Source organism: Panthera leo, chromosome A1 (assembly GCF_018350215.1).
Source record: "Panthera leo isolate Ple1 chromosome A1, P.leo_Ple1_pat1.1, whole genome shotgun sequence".
Lineage (NCBI taxonomy): Eukaryota > Metazoa > Chordata > Mammalia > Carnivora > Felidae > Panthera > Panthera leo.
This window is the reverse complement of record NC_056679.1, coordinates 26,970,995-26,998,143: the sequence shown is the minus strand read 5'-3', so window position 1 is coordinate 26,998,143 and position 27,149 is coordinate 26,970,995. Positions and strand designations below refer to the sequence as shown.

General features: G+C 38.2%; 1 protein-coding gene across 2 annotated transcripts in view; it reads right to left on the bottom strand.

The window, feature by feature from the left end:
* ENOX1 (ecto-NOX disulfide-thiol exchanger 1) overlaps window positions 1-6,114 on the bottom strand; it is a 271,832-nt gene extending 265,718 nt beyond the window's left edge. For both annotated transcript variants that reach the window (XM_042924563.1, XM_042924649.1), the window contains exon 1: window positions 6,055-6,114. The gene's annotated coding sequence lies outside the window, so the exon portion shown is untranslated. The remainder of the gene's footprint in view (window positions 1-6,054) is intronic.
* Between the last annotated feature and the right edge of the window lie 21,035 nt (window positions 6,115-27,149).

Genomic DNA, 27,149 nt, shown 5'->3' with positions numbered 1-27,149 from the left:
GACACTTGTTTTATAGCCCTAAACAATCTGGGAACCCGAAACAGAGACTTTAATTCTAATAACTCTTGAAAATTGATGCTCTCCGTTAACTCTGATCTTCCATTTGTTTTTAGACTTCAGTTTTCAATCATAGGAGGTCGAAATATGCTGAAGTTAAGTGTTCTAGTAAATGAAGGATGATTACTAGGAAGGCTAAAATACCTCCAAGTCAAATGACCACACAACCTCTACAAATATTTATTACTGTAACCTCTACAAATATTTATTACCTTGTTTATTCATTCAACCATTCAAAAAGATTTATTTAGTCTGCACTAGGTAAAACACTCACAAAACAACCCTAAAATCTGCTAAAAACAAGTACAAATATATGTTCCTTTGAGGATTTTTGATAGTGCCCCTGTTTTGAAGACACCAGGCACTAAACAAATATTTAACTTTACATCTTGAAACTGTTAACATCATATCTAACTTTTTAAAATATCTAACACACATTTTTCCAATGTTGTTATGAAACCAAGAGACAAAAGGAAACGTTTGGTTGGTCGAATGGAAAAGGAAAGTCCTCCCAAAACTAGCTGACCTCCAAGATGTTGATGTGCAAATACACTTTAAAATCTATCTCTCATGGACACCAACTGCACCTCAGTGTCTAAGGGTTGGAAGTAATCCCTTCTTCCTTCTTGCATTCTCTCTTTGTCTTTGCTCTATTTCTTTTGTCTTTTCTCACTGTTTGGACACATTTAACACTTGTGTGAGATGGAAGCCACATTGGAAACTGCCCATCGGAAAAATCAGGAGGGAGGGACGAAGGCACATCTAACAGTAACAACAAAACAAAATAGAAAAGCTTGCTGACAAGAAGGAAGAAAAGGTTTTGTAGTATATTTTAAAGAACAAATACTTCCCGGTACCTCTTCTGTGGAAGGCAGGAAACAGCAGCACCACGTGGTAAACCTGTGTGTCTACCGTGAATGATAAAATGGGTGCAGGAAGATGGTTGTCCAGAAAAAAAGAAGGCTGGTAAATGTCCTTTTATGAGAAGGTAGATGTACTTTATTTGGGAGACTACATGATAATTAACTACTAAGAATGAGCCAGATATCCCTATATTAACAGATAATTAAAAAAAAATAACAATGTTGAAGGGTGCTTGGGTGACTCAGCCCGATGGGTCAAGTATCCCGCTCTTGGTTTTGGCTCAGGTCATGATCTCACGGTTTGTGAGTTCAAGCCCCAAGTCCAGCTCTGCACTGATAGCACAGAGCCTGATTGGGATTCTCTCTCTCCCTCTCTCTATGCCTCTCCCCCACTCATGTGCACCTTCCCCCAAAATAAATATTTAAAAAATAAAAAAAATCATGTTGAAGAAAAACAAGTTGCAAAGGTATACATTCAGTATGATCTCACCTAGGTAAACTTAAAAATAATATTCCATATAGATACATCTACCGACTTACAATAGTTATGGATATATATCTATATATTTTTATTTCCATAAACAGTATATATAATAAATATAATATGATATGATATAACATAATATAATATAATATAATATAATATAATATAATATAATATAAATGGAATAATACACAGCAATATTATTATAGTTAATATTACTTCTGGGGATGGATGAATAGGAAGGATGTTGATTTTTTTTTTTTTTTTTTTGCTTTAAAAAAAAGAGATCCAAAGCAAATATAATAGTATCAACATATTAAAATATAGGGGTGGATACATAGGCCTTTTTACTTTCTATAGGTTTAAACTACTTCATAATAAAAATATAGTTTAAAAATCATGGTGTTTAAAAGAAAGATATTGTAGAAACTTAGGCTATTGGAATGAACTATTCCAAAAAAGAAAAAAAAAAAAAAAGAATGAACTATTCCAGTAAGTCCAATTTTCTTACTTTTGAGCCTAGAATATACAAGGCTGATTATTTTCCATCTTTAGCAAGAGGAACAATGGAGAGCTAATGTAGAAGAAAAGACTGTCCTTGATATGATAAGTCAGTGGCACTTTTGGCAAATGGATGATAATTTCCAGATGGAAGTGAATTATCTGCACATAATTATATTGAATCCTCTGGCTTTAAAAGAGTGTTTCAATCATACAGTATCCATGTAAGTCACTCTTTTCTTCCTTATGGGGTGTAAATGTGAGGTTTAAGGGATGGTTAATGGATGCTACATTTTCACTGCTGCTAAAAATGTATAATTAGAGACTGGATTTTGGAATAACAATTTGGACATTTAAAGTATTGATTAGCTGTTCAAGACCACAGTTGACTTTTTTTTTTTTTTACCTCTCACAAAGACAGTCTGTCTTTCTTTCTTTCTTTCTTTCTTTCTTTCTTTCTTTCTTTTTTTTTTTTTCCTAAACTGCCATTAAGCATTTTCTGACGTAATTCCAAGGAGCTCACGGGTACTGAAGTACTGAAGCGGGACGGAAACTTACAAACATTTTATTAACTTTGGATCATTTGCAATTATTAGAATTAACAGCAAAGAGCCAGAGTTTTCTTTTTGTTTTTGTTTTAAATCATAGTGGTAAATAAGCCTGAAATGTTTCACTCGTGAGGCAACAGTCATGAGATATATCGTTAAATACGAGGGGTGAAAATATATCACAGACACGAGTGGTGTTACACGGTACACATTTTTCTGAAAAAAGTAGTCTCCACACAGGAGGATTAGATATATACCCACAATAAGAGGGCATATTGACCTATAATTTTCAATATCACATCCTTGTATTTTTTATTATATGCTATTTTTCAGCTACTAGAGGAACACGGTCTCATAAAGCTAATATTTATTCTTCCATGTTTATAGAGCTAGTAGTGCATTTCAGGAAATGAGAAACTGAGAAGTCAAATATAACTTGGTGTCTTGAGCACAAAAGAAGACAGAACAGGAAAATCACCATGTTTAAAAAAACCTGGCTGAGTCATAAAGTGTTAAATAATTAAATAACACAAGATAAGGGAAGCCTCAGATGTTATTTCTCTCTTCATGCATGTAAGCCTTTTTATAAACGATACATTTTATCATGTAGGATTCCTCATTTTACTAGAAAGCAGAGTTCTCTAGTCCAGGCCCTATTTTCATCCCTGTACTTATCGCGTGTTATTTTGTAGACATTAAGGCAGGTATTAAGTATAATCTATTATAACAATCCAGATATTCCTACTTGGCTGACCTTGTGTCTTTAAGTCATGAATTCTTCTTATTTTGTTAATAAGTAACCTCTGTAAATTCAATTACTTCTTAACATTAAATCAAAAAAGAAAAAATAGGAGGGAGTGAGAATTTTTCGTTGGAAAAGTACCTGTATTTTGGTAAATGTCTCAAAAAATCAGAGCCTTAGCAACCTTCTGTGGGAGAAATGTCCCAAAGCTCCATTGTTTTTACATTCTTTCAGTTTACAACTTTCCTTGGGACCTTGGAAGGATCCAGAAAGATAAACGTCATCAAGTCATTTCCCCAGTCTCTGCTTGAAGAATGAAGTAGGGGCCACCAATAAGCAAGTGAGGGAGGAGAGAGAAATGCTGGTGGAGGGTAGGTGAGGCAAGGGATATGGGATTGAAGGGAGAGAGAGGTTCCGCTGCAGTCAAGGGCCCTTTAAGCTCCCCCAAAACGGATCCTCGAATTTCTGAGGAAGCCCGTGACATAGAGTAGGGAGTTGAAACTAGGGCACATGGTGAAAAGGCAGTGAAGAAATATTCCTTTGTTATTTACCTGTTTTCAGTCTTCCCTCCTTTTACTCCTTTCTCAGTGACTGAGCTAATAATACCTTTGTAACATCAACCCTGCTAATACTCTGGGGTCCAGGTTCTGTCTTTTCCCTAAATCCTCAGAACTGTCCTCTCTCTGCTATTTTCCTGCACTGAGTTCCGATATTACCTTTCCCATATCCACGTTCCTGTATCAAATACCAGTGATTTCCTTTAAAACACCAAGCCAGAAATTCTGGTCTTCCGAAAGAGAATTCATAACTGCATGTTACTGTCTTTCTGGACTGCCGGGAAATAAATGTAAGCCCAGAAGAGAAGCATGATGGCGAGGGAAGAGAGTGATCCCAGTGCTAAAAATTGGGTTCCTAGGTGCAGCCCCACCCTTTATTCAACTCTGCCAGTTTCAGCATCTTCAATTCCAGGTGAGGAGCTTGGAGTCTGGGCAGTCCCGGTCCTCTCTGCAGGCACATGTGAAGGAGGGCTGAATCTGGTTGTCACAGTGACTGGGTGCCTAGGGAGCTACTGGTCGTTGGCCCCAGGAAACCAGGGCTGTTTAGCTATTCTAGAACGCATGGGATAATCTGGCATCATCAAGAACTGCCCCCACCTCGAAATGTCAATAATGGCCCCACTGACAAACACTGATAGATGATTTTTAATGCTCCTTCAATCAGTCTGGACTCTTAAACTTAAGCAGAGTGTAGAGATCTTTAGACACTCAGAAAAGAACTGTGAGGCTGCGCAAATTTCCGGATTATACAATTTCATAGAAGAAGTTCAACAAAGTGGGTTCATTTCTCCTGAAGAGAAAAAGGATCACTTGGCAACCGAATCTGTGATGATACAGGGGGCTCTGACCAGTAAGTTCTCTCCCTCCAGGGAAGAAGGAATGCACCATCATGCTAGGACATCCGGAATTACCTTGGCTTTCGCGACAACAAGGTTTCTAAGGAAGGAAAATCTAAATTAGGTTTAAAAAGGAAAGTGGATTCCTAGGTTTGAAGGCAAATAGATTCTCATTAGTTTCAGACAGCTCAAGCGGGGTCTTGCTTACAGATGAGGGGAGAACGTTTAGGTAACTTCTGAAGTCCTTTCTAGCACTTCCGTTTCTATGGATACACTTATTAGGTTTCTACACACTATGATTTGCTACCAAATTGACAGACTGGAAAGTTGAAGGTGGGGGCACAACTTCCCATCCCTCTCCCCCAGTACGTCCTGAGTGCCTCACACTTCAAAGTGCGTCAGTCATGAGGCCCAACAAAGAAGGGTGCAGAGGGAAAACGGGAATGTACCAGCACCGCAGTGAAATCTACTTTGGTTTCTCAGTAGAAATAAAAGAAATAAAAAGAAAACCCACAGAAAAGGGCCATTAGGGGAGAAAACATTTGTCACCTTGGACAGAATAAAAGTCCAACCAAATGAAATAAATGCCTGTGGAAAAAGACGTGTCGTTCTAGGCAAAGTACTTGGTTCCTTCTCCCTTGCTCTTCATTGAGTTTTTGTCCACTCAATGTACCAAGCTTTACCCTCTCCCCTGTTTATTTTTCCACCTATGAAAGATGCATGGATTGAATTCAGCCTTCGGGTAGGTCTTTGTTGGAAAGTACTTTCAAAGTAAAAGTGTTTTACTTGGCACTGTCTCAACAGCAAAACATGTACTTCCAAAATAAAACGCTTGCTTTGCAGGCAAGCTTTTTTTTTATTGAGTAAACAACAATATTGTTCGCAATTTTTCAAGCTGTTAATATACACGTACTAAAAGACAACAACAACCCTGTTCTATCATTGTAAATCAGAGGGTGAATACCCCTTGGCAGAGCTACATGAAAACACTCTGGTCACTGAGCCTTTATAATTTAAAAGCTGTCATAATGATCATACTAGTTGATATTGACAGATGAGGTTTTGATTTTTAGTGTTTCAAAATAGAATTTATCCACAAGGCCTCTAACTAATTGGTAGCACTTAACAAAATATATAGACATCCACTATAAATTTATTAAATCTATTCCGTTAGAATTTATAGAACCCAAAAATAAAATTTGTTTCAAGCCCAAGTGGGGGATATTTTATTTCTAATATCCTTGTAACATTCTACAGAGTATACAATAATAAGTATGAGAAGTAGCATATCAAATTTCTTTTCATTTCTTTAATCTGTCTCCCAGTGAAATCAAGGGATTACAGTCTGTGCATATTCTACTTCCAGAGTTCTTATTACAATGGGGTAGGACTATTATCCACTTTAAAAATATCCCTCAAAATTAATATCTTCACTAAGAGAAATTAGAAAAAAAATTAACACAAACCTTAAGACCTCCGGAGGATCAGAAGACAAATAGGTTCTCTGAGGACTTGGTTGAAATAATGCATTCACAAAAGTCTTTTAAATGGAAGCTGTTCACAAAGGGAGTCCCATGGAAGACAGTGTGGCTTTGACATGCCAGGTGCTTCTGGAAGGAAAGAAAAAAGCGCGCTATTAGGAAGTATCCAAGTGCTATTACTGCCAGTCCCAGCCATCATTGTATTAGCATCAATTGCTATTATTAATATAATGGTAGGAATTTCTGTAATCTCATGTCCCCCAATTCTTATTTGTAAATGGCAGGGTAGGAAAGTAAGCTCTCAGCTCTGTATCTGAAAACTTTTAAAAGCCAGGAGTATTTTACTAACTCTTATTTTTCTCATTATCTAAGCAGGCTAGGATTGAAGAACTGTACATGGGGTATGAGGACAGAGGCAGCAACACTGGTATTTAAGGGATTCCGACCAGCACAGCAAGGGCCTGCATACATACGGGCTCTTTAATTTGAACCACAGGCCTGCAACTGAGAGAGAACTGGCTCCATTTTACGGATGAGAAAACTAAAGCACAGACTCCTGATGCCGGGCTTAGAACCCAGGTCTGTAAAAGTCCAAAGGCTTCGTGGCTCGCTCTTTTCCTCATTTGACTCTGTGGCCTATGGGATTTGGAAAATATATTTTAAAAAATTTTTATAATGTTTATTTATTTTTGAGAGAGAGAGAGAGAGCATGAGCAGGGGAGGGGCAGAAAGGGGGAGACACAGAATCCAAAGCAGGCTCCGGGCTCTGAGCTGTCAGCACAGAGTCCAACCCGGGGCTTGAACTCGTGAACCACGAGTTCATGACCTGAGCCGAAGTTGGATGCCGAACAACCGACTGAACCACCCAGCTGCCCCTAGAAAAATATTTCACAAACAGAATTGACAAGAGAACAGACAATGCAGCAATTTATTAAATTAATCCAAATATCATTAAATTTAGGACATTTTCTTTCCTAATTTGCTTTAGTTTTATGTATGGTACCATCATAATGGAGTCACAGGAAATACAGACTCCCAGTTGTAAGCAGGGCAGCCTTTCTCCCATCTTTGATCTTGGGTTTTCTTGCTACGGATGGGAATGGAAGCCACACCTTCTGTGGTATCTCTGACTGGTATTCCTGTGTCTCCTAATGGCTATATCCATCTTAATGGTTGAAGGTGACTGGGAGGGCTGGGCAGGGCACCATCTAGATTTCTATTCTCAATTTTAGTCAAATGTCTACATGTTTCCAGTCTCTCTAGTGCCAACACAGCCCCTCCGCCTACCCCCCCCCCCCACTGGCTGGCTCAGCACCCCCTCTTACACGGTGTTTCGGGGTCACTGCCCACCAATAACAACTTCAAAATCTCCCTCGAAGTTCCAGCTTTTTATGCCACTGACTTCTGAGTATTGGGACTTTTAGCTCATGTCCACACCGCGTTTGGGGAGCTCCTCAGAAAAGCTTTGAGAATGACGGAGCGAGAAGGTCACACATAACTTTAACAAGTTTTTGTTTTATTTTTATTTTTGGCAACAAAAGCTTAAGTCATGGATAAAGAAATAGGGAAAAGACGATTGATAGCATTTTCAGAGTTCTGTAGGACTGGAGCCTGGGATTGTTACATCGGGGGGGGGGGGGGGAAGAAAAAAGAACAGAGCCAAACAGAGCCAGTTTATCTTTGCATAAAAGAAGGAAGAAGGGCTTGACAAAGAGCAGGGGGGGAAAGTATTTGGACCACGGGATCTAACCGAAATGACAGGAATGAAAATAAATAGAAACTCTTAAGACCTCATATACTAGCATTCTGTTTTCTTCATATCACTCAGAAGCAAAGTTTCAGGTTCTCTGCCTAAAGCTGCAGAACCTGTTTCCCATAAAATCCCAGGGGCAATTTTCAAGTATTCACTCAGCCACTATTGATTGTTCCATTTATTTATGAGGTGATCAATAAGTCAGAAAACTCCAAGAATATGGAAATGAGCAAGACAGTCCTCTTCTCAAGCCTGTTAACTTTCCTGGAAGGGGATGTAAGTAGGATGTCAGAAATTATAAGAAGGGCATACGAATAAGTGTTTGAAAGAACGGGGTCTGGACCAGACTACCTAAGGTTGTTCCTGTTTCATTACTTACTAGCTGTGCGACCTGGGGCGAGGTATTTAACCCTTTACCCTCAGCTTTCTCATCTGCAAAATGCAGAAATGATGCACTTCCCGCGCAGGCTGTTGTGAGCATGAACACAGGTTATACGATAACCTATATAAAGCGTTAGGCAAAATGACCGGCACAGAGTTAAGAACCCATCGAATGTTAGGAAGAAGTAATACGACTGTACTGCCAGATAACAGACCGGAATGGTGTCAGTGAGGCAAAAAGTGCTCCAGAGCTTTAGAAGTTGGGGATCCTCTCTGTAGGGGATGAAGGGAATCAGCAAGGCTGCAGTGGGAAAGGTAGCATTCAAGATCGACCGTAACTAAACACGCACGAATGATTAGGCTTTTATAGAAATCCTCTGAAGATAATTGAAAAGCTAGAAAATGAGCTACTTTAGGGAAAAAAATAGGCCCATGAAATTAGACATTATTTCCCAGGATTTGGTGTGAAAGTAGATATCTACTCTACCATAACAACACAGCCAGGGAATGATACAAAGAAGAAAATATATGTATCGCTACGAACAAAGATATAATATCTCACTGAACCCTGTTTTGTTCAACTGTAATCCAAAATGACACTATGGCTTTTAATGGAACTTGGCAAGCTCTAGACATACCATTTTTAAACTTAGCTTCAAATTTAAATCATAGGGCTTGTGACTCAAATCTCCAATGTGACCTTTACAGGGCATTGTTCAGGAAAACATGCCTGTCGCTGTGCAGAGGAACTACACACCCTTTTATTCTGGAAAGTATAATGAAAAGATGGACTGTATTGTTATAAGCACAGAGCCACAGACGGATCGTGACTTTTGATTTTCTAGAAGCAGTGAAAACAAAGACTCTATTTGATTTTGCATCATTCATTTCGAGATGTTGTCTTATCCTGTTAATGAACGTTCCCATTTCCTTCATATTCCGGACTTTATTCAATTCAAAAGAAGCTTAGCAAGAATCGCATCATTTATGGATTTAAAATGCAGTCCCTCTGAAGTCCCTTTTTAGGGGACTTTCTGAGCCATGCTACTTTGTCCTTGCCGGACCCATATGATATCGTACTAAACAGAAGAACTGAAAGCACGTAAGGCTTGAATTCTTCCCCATCCTCCCTGCTTCCTGGCCCTGGAAGGTCTGCGTGAGGAGAGTGAATCTGCAAAACACCTGGTAGCATCCTTCCCTTTTCACCCTTCTTTATCCCTTCCACTGAATTAGGAAATCCCACCAACTTATCTTCCCATTCATCCAACACGCGATGTTATACTTCACGCACTACCATAAGCTTCTAGCTGGTTTTCCTTCTTGTAGCTCATCCTGAGAATAGTCAAAAGAGGAGTCATCCTCTCTGACTGGTCTATGGTGGTGATAAACAAATATCTGGAGAAAAAAAAACAAATGAATGACTACATAAGTGAAATAAAACCCAATTCTAATTATGTATATCCACTACTGAAGAACCTACAATGGTTTCCTATTTTCTCAAGCATCAGATCTAAGCTCCTCGTTAAGAAGAGATGTTCCCACCATCCTCTCTAACTTTAAAACAGGCTGTTTCTGACCTAAACCCTTGGGTCAAATAGAAATGGTTTGTTTATTATATTACAGTGAATCTCACCTAGGGGTACGTCCCAATTGTCCAAGTCTACCGAACTGGAATCAGCACGTGAATGGGATCACCATAGGCATTTTAAAAAAATGCTCCACAGGTGATTCAGATCAGATGTACATCACTTGTTAAGAACCATGCTTATTCGTATGCCCTTCTTATAATTTCTGACATCCTCCTTATATCCCCTTCCAAGAGAGTTAGCAGGCAGATTACCCTCCTCTGCCATCTCCTCTTCTGCGTACGAACCCATCTTTCACAGCACACTAGAGGCCTCCCCTTCAGTGACTCTTCCGAGGCCACAACAATATTTTATCCCTCTCCTGGCTTCTCATTATAGACTTAAAATATTTTAAACTAGAAAGATCTCCCATTGATTCTCTTGCTTGACTCTCTACTAGTATCACACCCTTGTGTAACCTCCTTGTCCTCCCCACCTTGAGTGTGGGCTGGATTTAGTGACTTTTAGTGAACAGAATATGGCAAAGGTGACGGAAAGTGACATCTCTCTCGTGCTCTGACTCTGATGACAGCAGCTGCTTCGTTGTGAACTGCCCAGTGGAGTGACCCATTTGGTAAGGAACTGAGGGAAGTTTCCAGCTGATGACGAGCAAAGAACTGCTGAGGCCCTCGGTCCAACATGGGAGGAACTGAAACCTGCCAGCCACTGAGTGAGCTTGGGAATGGATCCTCCCCCAGTTGAGGAGGGTGTCCGTAGATCCTGCCCCAGGTGGGATGACTGTTGGGTGGCCCAACACCTTGACTGAAGATTGTGAGAAACTGTGAGCTGGAAGATTCCCCTAAGCCATGCCCCGATTCCTAATTGTGATGGTTACCATTATGTGTCAACTTGGGCAGGCCGCGGTATTCAGATGTTCGGTCCAAACATCAATCTGGATGTTGCTGCGAAGGTATTTTTTATTTTTTTTATTTAAAAAAAAAAACTTTTTTTAACATTTATTTATTTTTGAGACAGAGAGAGACAAAGCATGAGCAGGGGAGGGGCAGAGAGAGAGGGAGACACAGAATCGGAAACAGGCTCCAGGCTCCGAGCCATCAGCCCAGAGCCCGACGCAGGGCTCGAACTCATGGACCGCGAGATCGTGACCTGAGCCGAAGTCGGACGCTCAACGGACTGAGCCACCCAGGCGCCCCGCGAAGGTATTTTTTAGATAAAATTAACATTTAAATCAGTGGACATTGACTAAAGCAGATTACCCTCCATAATATGAAGGTTACTCTCCAACCAGCTGAAGACCTTAAAAGAAAACAGACTGAAGTATTACAATGAAGACGGAGTTCCGCTTGCGGACTGCCTTTGGACTTGAGCTGAAACATAACTCTTCTCTGGATCTCCAGCCTGCTGGCATGTTCTGAAGATTTTGGACCTGCCAGCCTCCATAATAGCATGAGCTAACTCCTTATAATACATCTCTCTCTCTCTCGATAAATAGACCTATAGATGTATATGTGCATAGGTATGTGTATATACGTATACAAGCATGCATCTACATGATATACACACTCTTGATTCTGCTCTTCTGGGGAACCTGCTAAGTTCCAGGATAATCTGTCAAACAATGATACATAACTAATATGAGATGCCTCCCCACTCTAGTACTTATCAGACTGAGTTATAATTACTTTTTAAATTCCCCTATAATCAGAGCCTTATAGCTCCCAGTACTAAGCCTGGTATATGGCAGGTATTCAATACGTATTTGTTAAATAAACTAATGAGTAAGTGATAAAGCTTCAGCAGCAGTGTCTTCATGTAACCACCCACTGCCAAAACAAAAACAAAAACAAAACGAAGGCAGCAATTCCCTAATTTATTGTCTGTAGTCACAGGCGCCTTCAAAAAAGGTACAAATAAATATAAGAATTGTAAGATGACATGTATATCCCTTCAAAGGTGAGCAAAGAAGTAGACATGAAAACTGTGACATGTTTGGAGACTGGAGTGGAGGCTTTCTGGAGTTGGAGAAGACCAGGGTGTGACCTCCAGAGGCGCAAATGTGAAATTTTGTAGCGTGGCTTAGAGCTAATGGCAGGGTTTTGTATCAGATGGATTTTGTCTCGGAGTGTGTTTCTGAAGATGAATGCGGCATCAGTGTTCAGAATAAGAGGAAAAAGGGGCAAGGCTACTGCTAAGAGAGTGAATTAGAGCTAGCAGTGAAAATACTGAGGAAGGGCTAGACAGAAGAAAAAGGCAGGAAATGGAATTCCATCTAATTGATGGAATTTCTTCTATTCATACTAAGATAAAAGAAGTAGTGAATATAAGAATATATTCTTATAAGAATATTATAAGAATTATAAGAATATTTTGAGCCAGGGCCTGGGGACAAGTGTAAGAACACTGACAAAATGTAGTGTTTTTCCAGAGGGGAACAGGCAAGTGTCTGCCTGCCTAGGGAGTGGAAAGCAATAATGAACTCGGCTTTGAGGTATGCTGAGTTTGAGAAATGTCACATTCCCTCCTATGTTTATGCATACTGAAAACCCAAGGTTTGATAAATCTTTCCCCAAAGATTAGTTCAGAATTTCAAAGACTAGGTCTTTATTTTTTTTCCAGCTGGGATATAATTTACATATAGTAAAATGCACAGATCTTCAGTGTATATACTTCAATGAGCTGTGTCAAAGATATACTCCCAGGGAACCTGCATACCAGTTAAGATAAAGAGCATTTCCATCACCCTTGGAAATTCTTCTCCAGTTAAGTCCTCCCAGAAGGGGAGTTCTGATTTGTGTCACTATAGATAGTTCTGCCTATATGCGAAGTATATATACATAGAATCATAGAGCATATACTCTTTTTTGTCTGGTTTCTTTTGCTCAACATAATCATTATTGTTTATTCTTGTTGTGAAATTTATTGGTTAATTCATAAGAATTACTCCACTGTATAAATGTGTGGTATTCCCTTGTATAAAAACACCATAATTTGTTATCCATTCTCCTGTTGATGGACATTGAGGTTAATCCAGCATTGGCCATCATACACAAAGCTATTATGAACAGTCCTTTTTTTTTTTTTTTTTTAAGTTTATTCATTTCTTTCGAGAGAGAGAGAAAGCTGGGGAGGAGAAGAGAGAGAGGGAGAGAGAATCCCAAGAAGGCTCCGAGCTGTCAGCGCAGAGCCTGATGTGGGACTCGATCGGAGGAACCGTGAGATCATGACCTGAGCTGGAATGAAGAGTCTGATGCTTAACCAACTGAGCCACCCAGGCGCTCCTATTATGAACATTCTTATATAAGACTTTTTGTGGATATATCCTCTGTTTTTATTATGTAAATAGGCATGAGTTCTGGGGCATAGAGCAGGTACATGTTTCAGTTTGAAAGGAACCACCAGTTTTCCAAAAATAGCTGTTCCTATTTTACCCTTCGACCAGCACTGTATGAGAGTCTCTACATTCCCACGCCCTCACTGGCATCTGGTCACAAGTGCTTTTATTTTTATCTATTCTAGTGGGCAAGAACTGGTACTTGAGTTTCCATTTCCCTTAGGGCTAATAATGTCATTATTACATCTTCAAATGTTTTTTGTCCATTTTAATAACTTTTGTGAAGGTTTTGTTCAAGTAGTTTGTCCTTTAGGGGAAGGGTGTTCTTTGTCTTTTTAAATTAACTTGTAAAGTTTCTTCATATATTCTGGACTCAATTCCTGTGTCATACGTATGTATTACAAATTGTTTTTCTAGTCTGTGGCTTCTCTATTAACAATGTCTGTTCATAAGAAGGAGTTTTTTGTTTTGGTGAGGTCCACTTTGTCATTTATTTTTCTATGGTGGTAGTGCTTTTGGTACCCTAAGATAGAGTTGCCATATTTCTAAAGCACAGTTCTACATTTTTTTTCTAGAAGCTTTACAGTTTTTGCTTGTGTGTAAAAGCCTATGATATACCCTGAATTAATTTTTGTGTGAGGTAGGCATTAAGTTTAATTTTGTTTCAATACAGTTAATAAACTGCTCCAACATCATTTGTTGATAAGCCTTTCCTTTATCCTGCTAAATTGCTTTGGTGCCTTTGTTGAAAATCAATTAACTATATAATTGCTTATTTCCTGACAGTTGATTCTGTTCCATTGATCACTTGTCTATCCTTATCTAATACCATATTTTCTTAATTACTTTAAGAAGTCTTTTATAGAAGTCTTGAAATCAGGGAGTGCGGGTCCCCCAACACTGCCATTCTATCTTTCAAAAATGTTTGACTCAGTAAAAAAAAAAAAAAAAAAAAAAAAAAAAAGAAAGGAAAAATGTTTTCATACTTTTAAGTCCCTGTATTTCCATATAAATTTTAGAAATTGTCAATTTATACCAAAAAAAAGCAACAATAAAATCTTTTGGGACTATGTTATATCTGTACATAATTTTAGGAAAACCCAACATTTTAACAATTCTGAGTCTTCCATTCTGAAACATGATATATCTCTCCACTTATTTAAATCTTGAATTTTTTATCAGAAATGTTTTATAATTTTTAGCGTACAGGTCTTATACTAGTTATTTAAATATATTACTACTTCACGGTTCGATACTATTATAATCAGTATTGTTTTAAACTCCATTTTCCAATTGTTTCTTGGTGTATAGAAATAGAATTGGTATTTTATATTGAACTTGTATTCTGAGACCTTACTAAATTAAATCAATTTTTGCTAAGTTCCAATAGTCTTTTTAGGTTCCTTAGGATTTTATAGATACACAATCATGCCATTTGTAAATAGAGACAGTTTAATTACTTCTTCCTTTCAATCTGTAAGCTTTAAAAATGTCTTTTACTGGTTAACCCTATTGCATTGGGTAGGATCTCCAGGACAATATTAAAATGAATTAATGAGAGCAGACACCATGCCTTCTTCCTGACTTAGGAGGAAAGCATTAATTGTTTCAACATTGTTGGTTGTAGATGTTTCATAGATGTCCTTTATCAGATTAAGGAAGATCCCTGTATTCATAGTTTTGCTGACACTTTTTATCATGATTAGGTGCTGAATTTTGTCAAATACTATTTCTGGGTCGATCGATATAATCATATGATTTTTAAACTGTATGTATTTTTTTTTAATACCGATTTAAAAAAATTTTTTTTAAAGTTTACTTATTTATTTTGAGAAAGAGAATGAGAGAGACAGAGAATCCCAAGCATGGCTCATGCACGGCTCGATCCCAAGAACCGTGAGATCATGACCTGAGCTAAATCGAGAGTTGGCTGCTTAACTTATTGAGCCACCCAGGTGCCCCAGTGGACTGATTTTTTAATGTTAAACGCATACTTGCATACTTGGAATAAATTCAATTTGGTCATGATATATCATTTTTAAATAGATCACTGCATTCTATTTCTAATCGTGAATTAAACATTTTTGTGTCTAGGGGCGCCTGGGTGGCTCTGTTGATTGAGTGTCCGACTTCAGCTCAGGTCATGATCTCACAGTCCATGAGTTCGAGCCACGCATCAGGCTCTGTGCTGACAGCTCAGAGCCTGGAGCCTGCTTCGGATTCTGTGTCTCCCTCTCTCTCTGCTCCTCCCCTGCTCATGCTCTGTCTCTCTCTGTCTCAAAAATAAATAAAAACATTTAAAAAAACTTAAAAATAACATAGAAATAAAAATAAATAAAAAATATTTTTGTGTCTATAGTCATAGGGATGTCAATGTCTAATTTTCTCTTATAGTGTTTCTTCTCAGGATTTAGTATTCAAGTTACACAGACCTCAGAAAATGACTTGGAAAGTGTAGTCTCTAACTCTATTTTGTCTACTTGCTTCAGATTTGTATTATTTCTTCTTTAAATGCCTGAAGGAATTCACTAGTGAAACCATCTGGATCTAAATTTTTCTTTGTGTGAAGGCTTTTAATTATTAATTCAATTTATTTAACAAATACAGAGCTATTGCTGTTTTCTATTTCTTCTTATATCAATGTTAGTAGATTTTATCTCACTAAACAAGAAATTTGTCCATTTCATCTAAGATGATTTTCTTTGTCTCTTACTGCTTCTCACATCATATAATAACAATTCCTGGACTCAGGTCTTTTTCTTTCCACTTTACTAAACCAAACGCATCTCTCCTGACTTATTTAGCTAAATGTTGTATTTTCCTTTTCTGTGAGCTTCTCTAAGCCCTTACTGTTTTAATCTTATACTGCCTTAGTTTTTCATTATCTTTCATTATTAAATCTCTGCAAATAGACTCCTTGAAGACAGAAATTATATCTTTAACTTCATTGTCCTCCATAGCATCAAGCATGCTTGCTTAACATTAAATAAATATTTTGAGAGTACTGATTTGCCCACTCTGTGGGTTACTCTAAACATCTACTGTGGAAAAGCTTGGAGCATCTCATAATTCCAGGAAGCATGGAAGTGTTAAAAATAATGATAATAATGAAAACTATTTGGGGGCATGTCAAAAGGCAAAGTAGCCAACCTGAAAGAGTTTCCAATGGCCAAAACCGAACCGATTTGAGAAACAAAATAAAATAATAATAACATTGGATTATGTAACTTAAAAATAAAATAAATACCTGTGAGTCCATAATGATATAAAAATAATTGAATAAATAAATAAATGGGAGAAAAGAGACAAGTCTTCTCGCAGAATTTCAGACAAAAATGTAGAAGGAGTCAAAACAGAAAATAATTGCAACACCCAGTAGTATTTGTTACAGGCCAGATTTAAGGATGAATACTAAAATTTTAGTGGGCAAAAACTTAAACAAGAACATGATAGTTATATAGCCTCTAAGAAGACCCCTAAAATATTAAAATCACTCTAGTCATTTTAACGTATGTCCAAAAGTCTTTGATACTCTTCTTTCTATTCAGGAGATGGAACTCAATTTCTCTCCCCTTGACTGTGTGCTAGCACTAGTGACCTGCTCTAAATAAATATAATATTGAAAAAGAAAACAGTAACTGTGAAGGAATCTGGCAGACAGATCAAGTGATCAAGGTTCATATCACCAGTAAAAGTCATGAAGATATCATGTACCGTTGAAATAATGAGAAGGGCACTTCACCTCTGTGGTATTGTTCCCTAGGATCCAAAACCCTAGTTCAATCGTGACAAAACCTCAGGAAAAAACAAACTGAGGAAAATTCTACAAAATACCTAATACCCTTCAAAACTGTCAAGGTCTTGAAAAACTGGGAAAAAGGGGCGCCTGGGTGGCTCAGTCGGTTGAGCGTCCGACTTCGGCTCAGGTCATGATCTCACGGTCCATGAGTTCGAGCCCCGCGTCAGGCTCTGTGCTGACCACTCAGAGCCTGGAGCCTATTTCAGATTCTGTGTCTCCCTCTCTCTCTGACCCTCCCCCATTCATGCTCTGTCTCTCTCTGTCTCAAAAATAAATAAACGTTAAAAAAAAAAAAGAAAAGAAAAACTGGGAAAAACTGTGAAACTATCACAGATTGTTGGAAACTAAGGGCACGTAATCCCTGTGGTATTCTAGATGGGATTCTGGAACAGAAAAGGAAGAAATGAAAAACTAGTGAAGTCTAAATAAAGTATGGATTATAATTAATTGCACCGGACCAAGGTTAGTTCATTAGTTTTGATAAGTGTAGCAAGGTTACATAATCACAGCACAAGTACCATTAGGGGGATCTGGGTAAAGAGTATACAGAAACTCTCTGTATTATCTTTCTTCTTTTTTTTTTTAAATTTTTAATTTTTATTTATTTTTGACAGAGAGAGAGACAGAGTGCGAGTGAGGGAGGGGCAGAGAGAGAGAGAGACACAGAATCTGAAACAGGTTCCAGGTTCTGAGCTGTCAGCATAGATCCCTACATGGGGCTCTAATACATGAGCCATGAGATCATGACCTGAGCTGAAGTCAGATGCTTAGCTGACTGAGCCACCCACATGCCCCTCTGTATTATCTAATTCTTCGGTAAAAAATTAAAATTGTTTAAAAATGAAAAGGTTGTTTTCTTTTTAAACTTTTTAAAAGCATCTATTGTATCAGACCACACATTTATGTTTGGATTCACTGGAAGTCTGCGGTCCTTGTATTTATATTAATAATTGAATTTATGCTCCCTTTTGTGAAATACAGTCTAGATTGGATTTAAACTACACAACATTTTTAAGAAATGGACTAAATAAGAGCAACTTATTAGTAACAACATTAATAAAAGCTATACCAATTACATCCAAGAAGACACAGGACACCATTAGGGAAGTAAATAATAAACGTAAATATCCAAAACCACTCTTCCTCCAAAAGTCAGTGAGATAATACAGATTCTCTTAGGAAACAAATACATAAAAGAAATTTATAGCTATCTTTTGGTGAAGTAGTACCACATTATTTTACATTTTAACTTTACAACTTTAAAAATATATGAAATTTATACTGGTTCTATATGTTTCCAGGTCAAGATGGCAAACTGATCACATAATTTATCCCGTGCCTTTCTAGGTTCCTATTAATATTCAAGTCAAGAAGCCAGATCCATACATCTATAAAACCAAAGAAAATAGGAATGGGTGAAAAAATTCGGAAAAATTCTAGATGATGGAATTGAACAGAGGACTAATAAAGCTGTAATCCAGATACATGTGGGAAGAGAGGATGATCCAAAGAATCCAGAAAGTTGGAGAATACTGCAGAGAAACAATCAGATTTCCAACAAACTCCCTAAAAAATAGGGTTCTAGACTATAATATCTCACAACAGAGGAAGAGTTTCCAGCAGGATTTTTATTCTTTTTTTAAAATTTTCATTCTTAAATATAACTAGATAAAAACTATTGACAGACATTTGAAAAAAATTGGAAAGATAAAAGAAAATATCTATAACAAATGAACAGACAGACAAAATGTCCTTTGAGGAAACCTGAATAATTTGGGGAACAGAAGAGAACTTTAAAATCTCTAAAAAATAAGATCAAGAGGGATGCCTGGGAGGCTCAGTTGGTTAAGCACCTGGCTTTTGGCTCAAGTATGGTCTCAGGGTTCATGAATTCAAGCTCCACATTGGGCTCTCTGCTGTCTGTGCAGAGCCCACTTTGGATCCTTTGTCTCCCACTCTCTGCCCCTCCACACCCACACACATGTGCGCGCGCTCTCTCTCTCTCTCTCTCTCAAAAATAAATAAGCAATAAAAACATTAAAAACAAACAAGAATAAGATTCTTCAAAAAAGGAACAAAAACTAAGGAAGAGTACTAGAAAATTAAATTCAAAAAATTTAGAAGTCAATATCAGGTAAGAAAATCAATTTGAATAAGACTCTCAAAAATTTTTTAAATACCAGAAATGGAAAATAGAAAAGAAAACAGAAAAGATGTAGAAAATCTAACTAGAATGCCCAACTACTATGAATTCCAAAGAGAATTCCAAAGAAAAACAGAAGAGAGAAAATAATCAAAGAAATAATTTAAAAGAAATTCCCACAACTAAAGGTCACAACTTTTCAGAATGAAAAAGCCCTTCAAGAAGGGATATCAAGGAAAGAATCATAACCAGCTATTTATTAGTTACAGATCCTAAAATAAGTGTCTAAAAATGGGAACAGGAAAAGTAACTTTCAAAGGACAAGAATCAGATTTCTTATCAGCAATACTGGATGCTAAAAAATAGAGCAATGTCTCCCAGTTCCTAAGGAAAATTATGTTTAACCTCTAATTCTTGATCTAGCCAAAACATTAATAAGTCATTTTCACACATGCAGAAATTCAGAATATTTACCTCCTACATTCTCTTTTCAGGAAGCATCCTAAGAAGGCTTTAGCAGCACATAGGATTAAAGTAAGAAAGAGGAAGACATGCATCCAGGAAAGATCAGTGTCCAACAAGATGCCTAGGTAGCAAGTGCTCCACCATGGGACAGAGGGAGGTATTCGGATAAAGGGGGAATTTCAAAGATTTCATTCTACCTTCTGAGAGGCTGAAAGTACTTAATGGTAACATAATGGCATAAAATGCAAAGAAAAACAAGAGCAACTAGAAACTGTACAAAAACAAAAAGCTATACCAGATAAGGCAATGTAATCATAGCATACTACTTAGATGAGCAGTTGAGTGATACTTATATATTCATAATAATTTTGTATTCATTTTCAAGTTTTATAATCAACCTGCACACAAAACACTAAAGTCTTAACATGGTTAAAAATAGAAGATAAATGATGGGACACCTGGGTGGCTCAGTTGGTTGAGGGTCCAACTCTTGATTTTGGCTCAGGTCATGATCCCAGGGTTGTGGGATTCAGCCCCACATTGGGATCCACACTGAGCATGAGAGCCTATTTGGGATTACAGAAAATAATACAAATGATACCAACTTTAATAATGTAGAACTAACCACACAAATGAGAGAGACTGGAAGATATTAAAGGGAAAAGAAGTTGAGAAAGGGTAATATTCTCATCTTATAATGTAAGAAATCATTAGATACTCTCTATAGTTAAAAAGATAGAAATATAGAAATAAGTATATTATTGTAAAGTACATAGGTAACGAGAGAATTAAGAATTGGAGTATTTTGAGAATCAGGACAATAGGGAGGTAGTGGTACAAATAAGCTAGATCTTTATCTATCATCATAGTAAGTCAACAGATCTTTTTGTGTCCTAAGACTCAATTTCCAAAGTGGGGGAGGGTGGATCCCCCCCACATCAACGAACAATTCTCAGACACCAGCAACATGTCTAGTAATTGAACCAAATTGTGACACTATCTACCTGGAGATAGCACCAGATTCTATTAAGGGTTCTGCCCTACAATACTGCCTCCCCACTCTGACCAGTTCAGAGTAACAGTTGCAAGCTTGGGTTGTTATCTATGCTTCTGACCCTTCAGCTACAGACTAGAGGTTCTCATGATGACTGCTTCCTTGGACTTCAGATGCCAGTCACAAGTCCTGACTGTCACCTGTATTTCCTTTTTTTAAAAATTCTTTTTAACATTTATTTATTTTAGAGACAGAGAGACAGAGCACAAGTGGGGGAGGGACAGAGAGCGAGCCAGAGACAGAATCTGAAACAGGCTGCAGGCTCTGAGCTGTCAGCACAGAGCCCGACATGGGGCTCAAACCCATGAACCGTGAGATCATGACCTGAGCTGAAGTCGGACGCTTAACCGACTGAGCCACCCACGTGCCCCGTCACCTGTATTTCTGACCAACTGGCTAAAACTCAGAGGTTTCCAAGACCTCCTCTTTGATTAGTTTACTAGAACTGCTCACAGAACTCGGTGAAACATTTTACTTACTAGACTATCAGCTCATCATAAAAGGATATGACTCAGGAATAGCCAGATGGAAGAGGTGAGAAGGCAAGGTATGGGGAAAGGGCAGGGAGCTTCCATGCTCTCTAAGTTGTGCCACTCTCCCTAATCTCCATGTATTCACCAACACGGAAGCCTTTGGAACCCTGCCCTTTGGATTTTTATGGAGGCTTCATTACATAGGCCTGAGTGATTAAATCATTAGCTATTGGCAAGAGATTCAACCTCCAGACCCTCTCTCCTCCAGGAAATCAGGGGGTGCAACTGAGAGTTCCAACCTTCTATTCATGGTTGGGTCCCCTGGCGACCAGCCCCCATCCCTAGGTGCTTCCAAAATTCACCGCATCAACATAAACCCAGTCGTGGTAGAAAGGAGCTTATTAAGAATAACAAGACCCCCATTTCGCCCTTATGGCTCTGAAGCAGACTTCAAAAACTCAGGATAAGACCAAATATTATAACAAAAGACATTCCTATCGATCTTATCGCTCAGGAAATGCCAGGAGTTGTGGGAGCGGTAAGGCAGGAACTGTGGGCAAAGATCAAACACATATGAGAAATATATTCTGGTCATCTGAATGATGAAATATATATTTCTTATAAATCACGGTATTCAGCAGATAATACCTAAATTTGATAAATTGGGAAATGGTTGTTACACGCAAAGCAACACCACACACACTTGCACTCAATTTAGCCAATATTACATATCTAGAGCTTTAAAGGCTCTAGACAAAAATATAAACACAGAAACAGTTAAAAGAATTACAAGCTTTTCTCTGGGCAATGACTCTGGGGGTGGAATCCAGAACTATAGTTTTCCATTATAAGCCTACTCTATTTTTCAATTTTTAGAAGCAGATACGTGTATTTTATTGATGAAAATAAATGTGAAATATTTATTTGGAAATCACCCAACTAGACTATGCTTCATAGTGCAGACCTCAGCTGTAAATAAGCTCTTGGTATTTCAGAAATTAAAAGACAACATTTTTAAGCCTCCAATAGGAATGTCTGCTACAAATTCTACCCTGTGGCAGACAATATCACGGAAGTAATTTTAGAGCACGTGACAAAATAGCCTGCTTTGGGTATAGTAAGTGTTAAGGAAATTAAAAACTGTGGTTAAAATATGTGAGAAATAGATGAAGTGAGTAAATGCCTATCCTTCATGACTCTCCACGATGGTCCCTAACACATATTACAGAAAGGGGCACATTGGTCTTATCAGGTCACTAATACAACAATAGAAGACAGCTTAAATTGGAGCCATCCTGGACTATCTGGAGACTGTCATTTATCCCCTCTGAGATTTCCAGTAGGCAAGGTGACAACCTGCCCATCAGAATCAGCATCTGTGAGCCACATCCCCAGCTTTCATTTCTAGGACACAATACCTCCACCATTTAAACATGATGCAGCTCAAAATGACTTTAGGCATACTCTGACACCACAGAATTTATGGCGCCTGAAATTAGGGATGTACCTGATAGGGCATGAATTTGAGTTTTCTGGATATGACAACTACTGTGTGATATAGATTTGAAAAAAAGTAAAAGTGAAGTCAGAAATTTTAAAAAGAGACAAATGTCAAAATAAGAAAGATTGTAGAGTCTGTGGATGGTATTCTCATTCATCTTCAAATTTCCTTTGCTCCATGTTTAAACATTTCAAATAAAGAGTTTTTCCAATGTCATTCGATATAGGCAAACATCTGAAATTCAACAGCCGACTTTAAATACTTCCCATCTTGTAGGAGCGTTAAAAATGAATGCTGGCTTGCTTTTCCTAAAGAAAAAAAAAAAATATGGGCTTCTATCCTCCCTTCCTGAATGAGAATTTTCCAGCCGTTGCTAACTTTCCAGATGTAAATTCTCAGAGTTGGACAGTCCTATATCTAAATACTCCTTTTTAGCAAAAATTAGGTCTCAGAAAAGTTCCCAAGTAGTAATAGACTTCAGATCTCTGTTGGAATTCACTATGGAAAGAATTTATCTGTACATATATAGAGATATAACTAGAAGAGGGAAGTCTCCATAATGTTTTTGTAATAGAATAACAATAAAAAAGTAAATAATCTATAAATGTGATAAGACTGCCTTGCTGTGAATGAAATAAGAGCTTAAGGAGCCTTCAGATCACGTCATGTGAGCTTTCATAAGCCTTCCAGAAACAGGAAAGGACGAGATTTTCCTACCCTGCCAGTCTGCTCTGTTGTTTCTGATGTATTTCACCCGTAGCAGCGGTCGTTACTTTTATAATTACTATGTAATCCTTTTAGGTGAGGTGCCACGACAGCAAAGATGTTGTGTCATTTGCTACTACATTTCATAATCTAGAAGAGTATCTCACATAGAGTAGGTATTCTGTACAATTTTTAAATGAATAACCACCTCATAATTTTATCGTAAAAAGCAAAGGGACAAGGACAGATGAAAAGTGCTTTGCAAAGTCTAAAACGTGTTAAGACGTTAGTTATCGTTGCTGTTACTCAGCATAATCTACTTCCTTGTTGGGGCTGGCTCCTAAGAGCTCTAATAGCCATTCCCTGTGTTTCGGATCCTAATACTAGGCTATGTAATTAGACTCAGCTACAGGTGACAGGGAGAACAGCACAGTATTCAGGGTGAAAACCAAATGCCGCCTCTGCGACTCACTTATTGGCTGAATGACCTTGAGCAAGTTACTTAAACTCCATGCTTAGTTTGCTCATCTGTAAACCAGGAGATAACGGTGTCTAACTAATAGGGCCGTTGTGAGAATTAAATGGGCTACTGTATGTAACTCACTGGAAACAAGGCCTGGCGTACAGAAAGTTCTAAGAGTGCTGCTAGGGCTGATGTTACTGTTCCCACAGAGCAGGACGTTCAGTAAGGTCCACATGCTGATTTGTTTTAAACTGCTTAATGCTGTACAAGTTTAAGGATAAACAGCATCCTTAATGCCGTACAAGTTTAAGGATAAATTTTGTATCCTTGAATTTCTCTGAGTTTCAGCAGGATGCACTGTTCCTCTACATATCTAGCTCCCTAAAGAGCCCCAAGGAGCTACAGCTCAGTAAGTTATATGTTTGGGGGAAATATGGATATTAGCTGAGGCTTTTAATCAGAGAGGCAGCTTCAGGGTCTCCATCCACTCTTCACGGGGTTTTCAATGCGTTTTCACTTTCATGAGTCCTCTTCATGTGACCTGGACATGACAAGCTTCTTTAAACATAAAACAGTTTTCGTTTTGATTGAGATTTGCTTTAGAAACATTCTTAGCGTCGGTGAGCTAACGCATTTTCAGATACCGATTTCATTCAGAAGAGCTTAGTTTATTATTATTGTACACATGATAGAGCTTGTGAAGTTATATTTATATTGACTCTTTGTTCCATTAGTATTGAAATCCAGATGCCAGTTCGCCTCAGTGTAAACCTATCAGATGGACCCGAACTTTTCTCGAGTATTTAAAAGGAAAAGCCCAAAACAAAATAACACGCCATTTCTGAACCATACTCTGTGCTCCGAGCAAGACCCTTCAGTTACAACTTCTAAATTAGGTCAAGGGGTTCTCCTGGGGGGGTGGGGGGGGGTGGGGGGAGTAGTTCACCAGAGAAGTTCTAAAATTCCCAAAATAAAGCATAAAGCAATATGCCATCTCACTGATTCTTGTTTGTTCTTTTCTAGTGCTTTGGGAAATGTTAGACCATTGGTCTGCATCATTTCATCTCCTTGTAGGGGAAAAACTGTCAACGGCAGCTGTTGCTTCAGACTTCCATAATCTCTCAGGTTTGTTCTAAGAGATCCAAGAGGACATCGCCCCAAATTTCCTTTCCAGAGGTGATCATGCCATCACCCCAGTGTAAAGCTTACTAGCGTGTGTCTCTCTCTGTGTGTATATACATATTTATGTATGTATATATAATGTACATGAGCTGTTACTGATTTATTTTTCATTTATGGTCTTCGAGAACCAGGGGTTGGGTTTTTCTATAACTAGTAGGTCTACAAATGGCTGCTGAGTTTTAAACCCTTACACACGATCAGTTACACAAAAACAAAAATCCTCCCAGGGTAACAGAGCTCAGAAAAGCTACTTCTAACTTGCTTTCCTTCTGACTATACTATATACTTCTAATTACACAACACTGTGAGGTTCCTGTACCATCTTGCATATTTCCATCCAAAAATTCAAACCTATTTCATCCTGAGAACAAAAGCTGGCAAGAAGCACTCGAGTGATGAGTGAACAAAATGCAATAAAAAAGCAGCATACTGACATGGAAATGTCATGTGTGCTGCTGAATGGCACACAGCTCCAAAGTTTACCAAAATATTGTGAAACACTTTGCCAATGAGCATATAATTGACTGAAAGACTTGCCAGCACTATTCTAGAGATGTCTAACATACTATATAATAAAGAAGATCATTTACAAAAAAAAAAAAAATTAAACGTTAGAATACATTTTTAAAGAGCTTCCAAAACCAATGCGTTTTTTCCCCCAATTTTGGCCAAGGAAATTACTGAGATATTATCAGCTTTCATGTTTTGATGTTCATATTTTCCTGGCTGCCTATCACTTGCATTTCTGCATGACAGTCAAATCAATCAGTCAATCAACATGTATTCATTATTGAGAACCTAAGAAGCATACATTTCTTGGCTCAGATTGCTATTGGTCAGATCCTGATTCAGGAGGCCAGCGTCTGTCCTTCTTTACGAGCATGTATATTCTTCCATCCATCCACCCATCCATGCATCCATCCGTCTAACCATTCACCCGTCTAACCATCTTTCTAAAAGTATTAATTAGTCAAGTATCTAAGATGCGTCAAGCACTCAGAGAAACAATGGCAAACAAGAGAGATTCCCTGCCCCCATGGAGTTTATAGTGTAGCTGGAAAGATCCACTTTGTGCTCAGTGTAGGATAAAGAAAGAACAGCCTGCTAGATGGGCAGTGGAGAGAAAGGTTATAAAGAAACTTCTGAAAGAAAGAGCATTTATCCTGAGGTCTTAAGAGTAAGTGGTACTGAGTCAGAAAACAATGAAGAGAGTTAGGGGTCAGAAGGAACAGCACGATTAAACGATCCAACAGGAAAAAAAAAAAAAAAAGAGCAAGACATTCAAAAAACTCACAGAAGGAAAGGCTGGCATACAGAGAACATGGAAAGAGGCGGCAAGAAATAAGACCAGAGAGACGGGCACAGGTTGGGACTCTTCCTGTTTTTCTAAGATTCATCCTTTGCCTTCGATCCCTTTTCTCTGACAGTTTATCATTTTAATAAATACCGGACAGGGCTCTAATGATATACCCTGAAATAGCAATAAACAATGCCAGCATTATTCTAGTATTCTTAACATGAACCTCTCCTTGCAACCCTGTGAACTGTCCATAACTAAACACAAGCAACTCTCCACCTACCCACCAGGGAAGTCTGGAGAGCTTTTTACACGACAGGTTAAGCACTGGGGCTGCATCTCCGCCTGTGAGTTACATTTCCTTTTTGAAACTTACTTAATGAGGAAAAATAATGCAAAACTAAAGAATACTTTGAATGTCAAAAAATTAAAAAGGGGGAGCATCACCGGTACTCCTTTACCTTCAAGTAAAAGTTCTCCCACAGCTGTTGATCACAGTTTGAGAGACAAGAGGTTTCAAAGAGAAATAAAGATTTCAACACCATAACTTTCCATTAGTTGATTACATAAACAATGAAATGCTTTCATAGAAAACATCAAAATCGTTAACTATGAAATTCATAGATTGATGCAATGCTTGTTTATTTTTAAAAGTTTTTTTTTAATGTTTTAATTTATCTTTGAGACAGAGAGAGACAGAGCATGAGCAGGGGAGGGGCAGAGAGAGGGGGAGACACAGAATCTGAAGCGGGCTCCAGGCTCTGAGCCGTCAGCACAGAGCCCGACGTGGGGCTCGAACTCACGGAGCGTGAGATCATGACCTGAGCTGAAGTCGGATGCTCAACCGACTGAGCCACTCAGGCCCCCTTGCAATGCTTGTTTATATTCACACACACTTATACGCACATCTGTGTGTGCATCTATATCTCACCAGGCAGTGAGGGGAG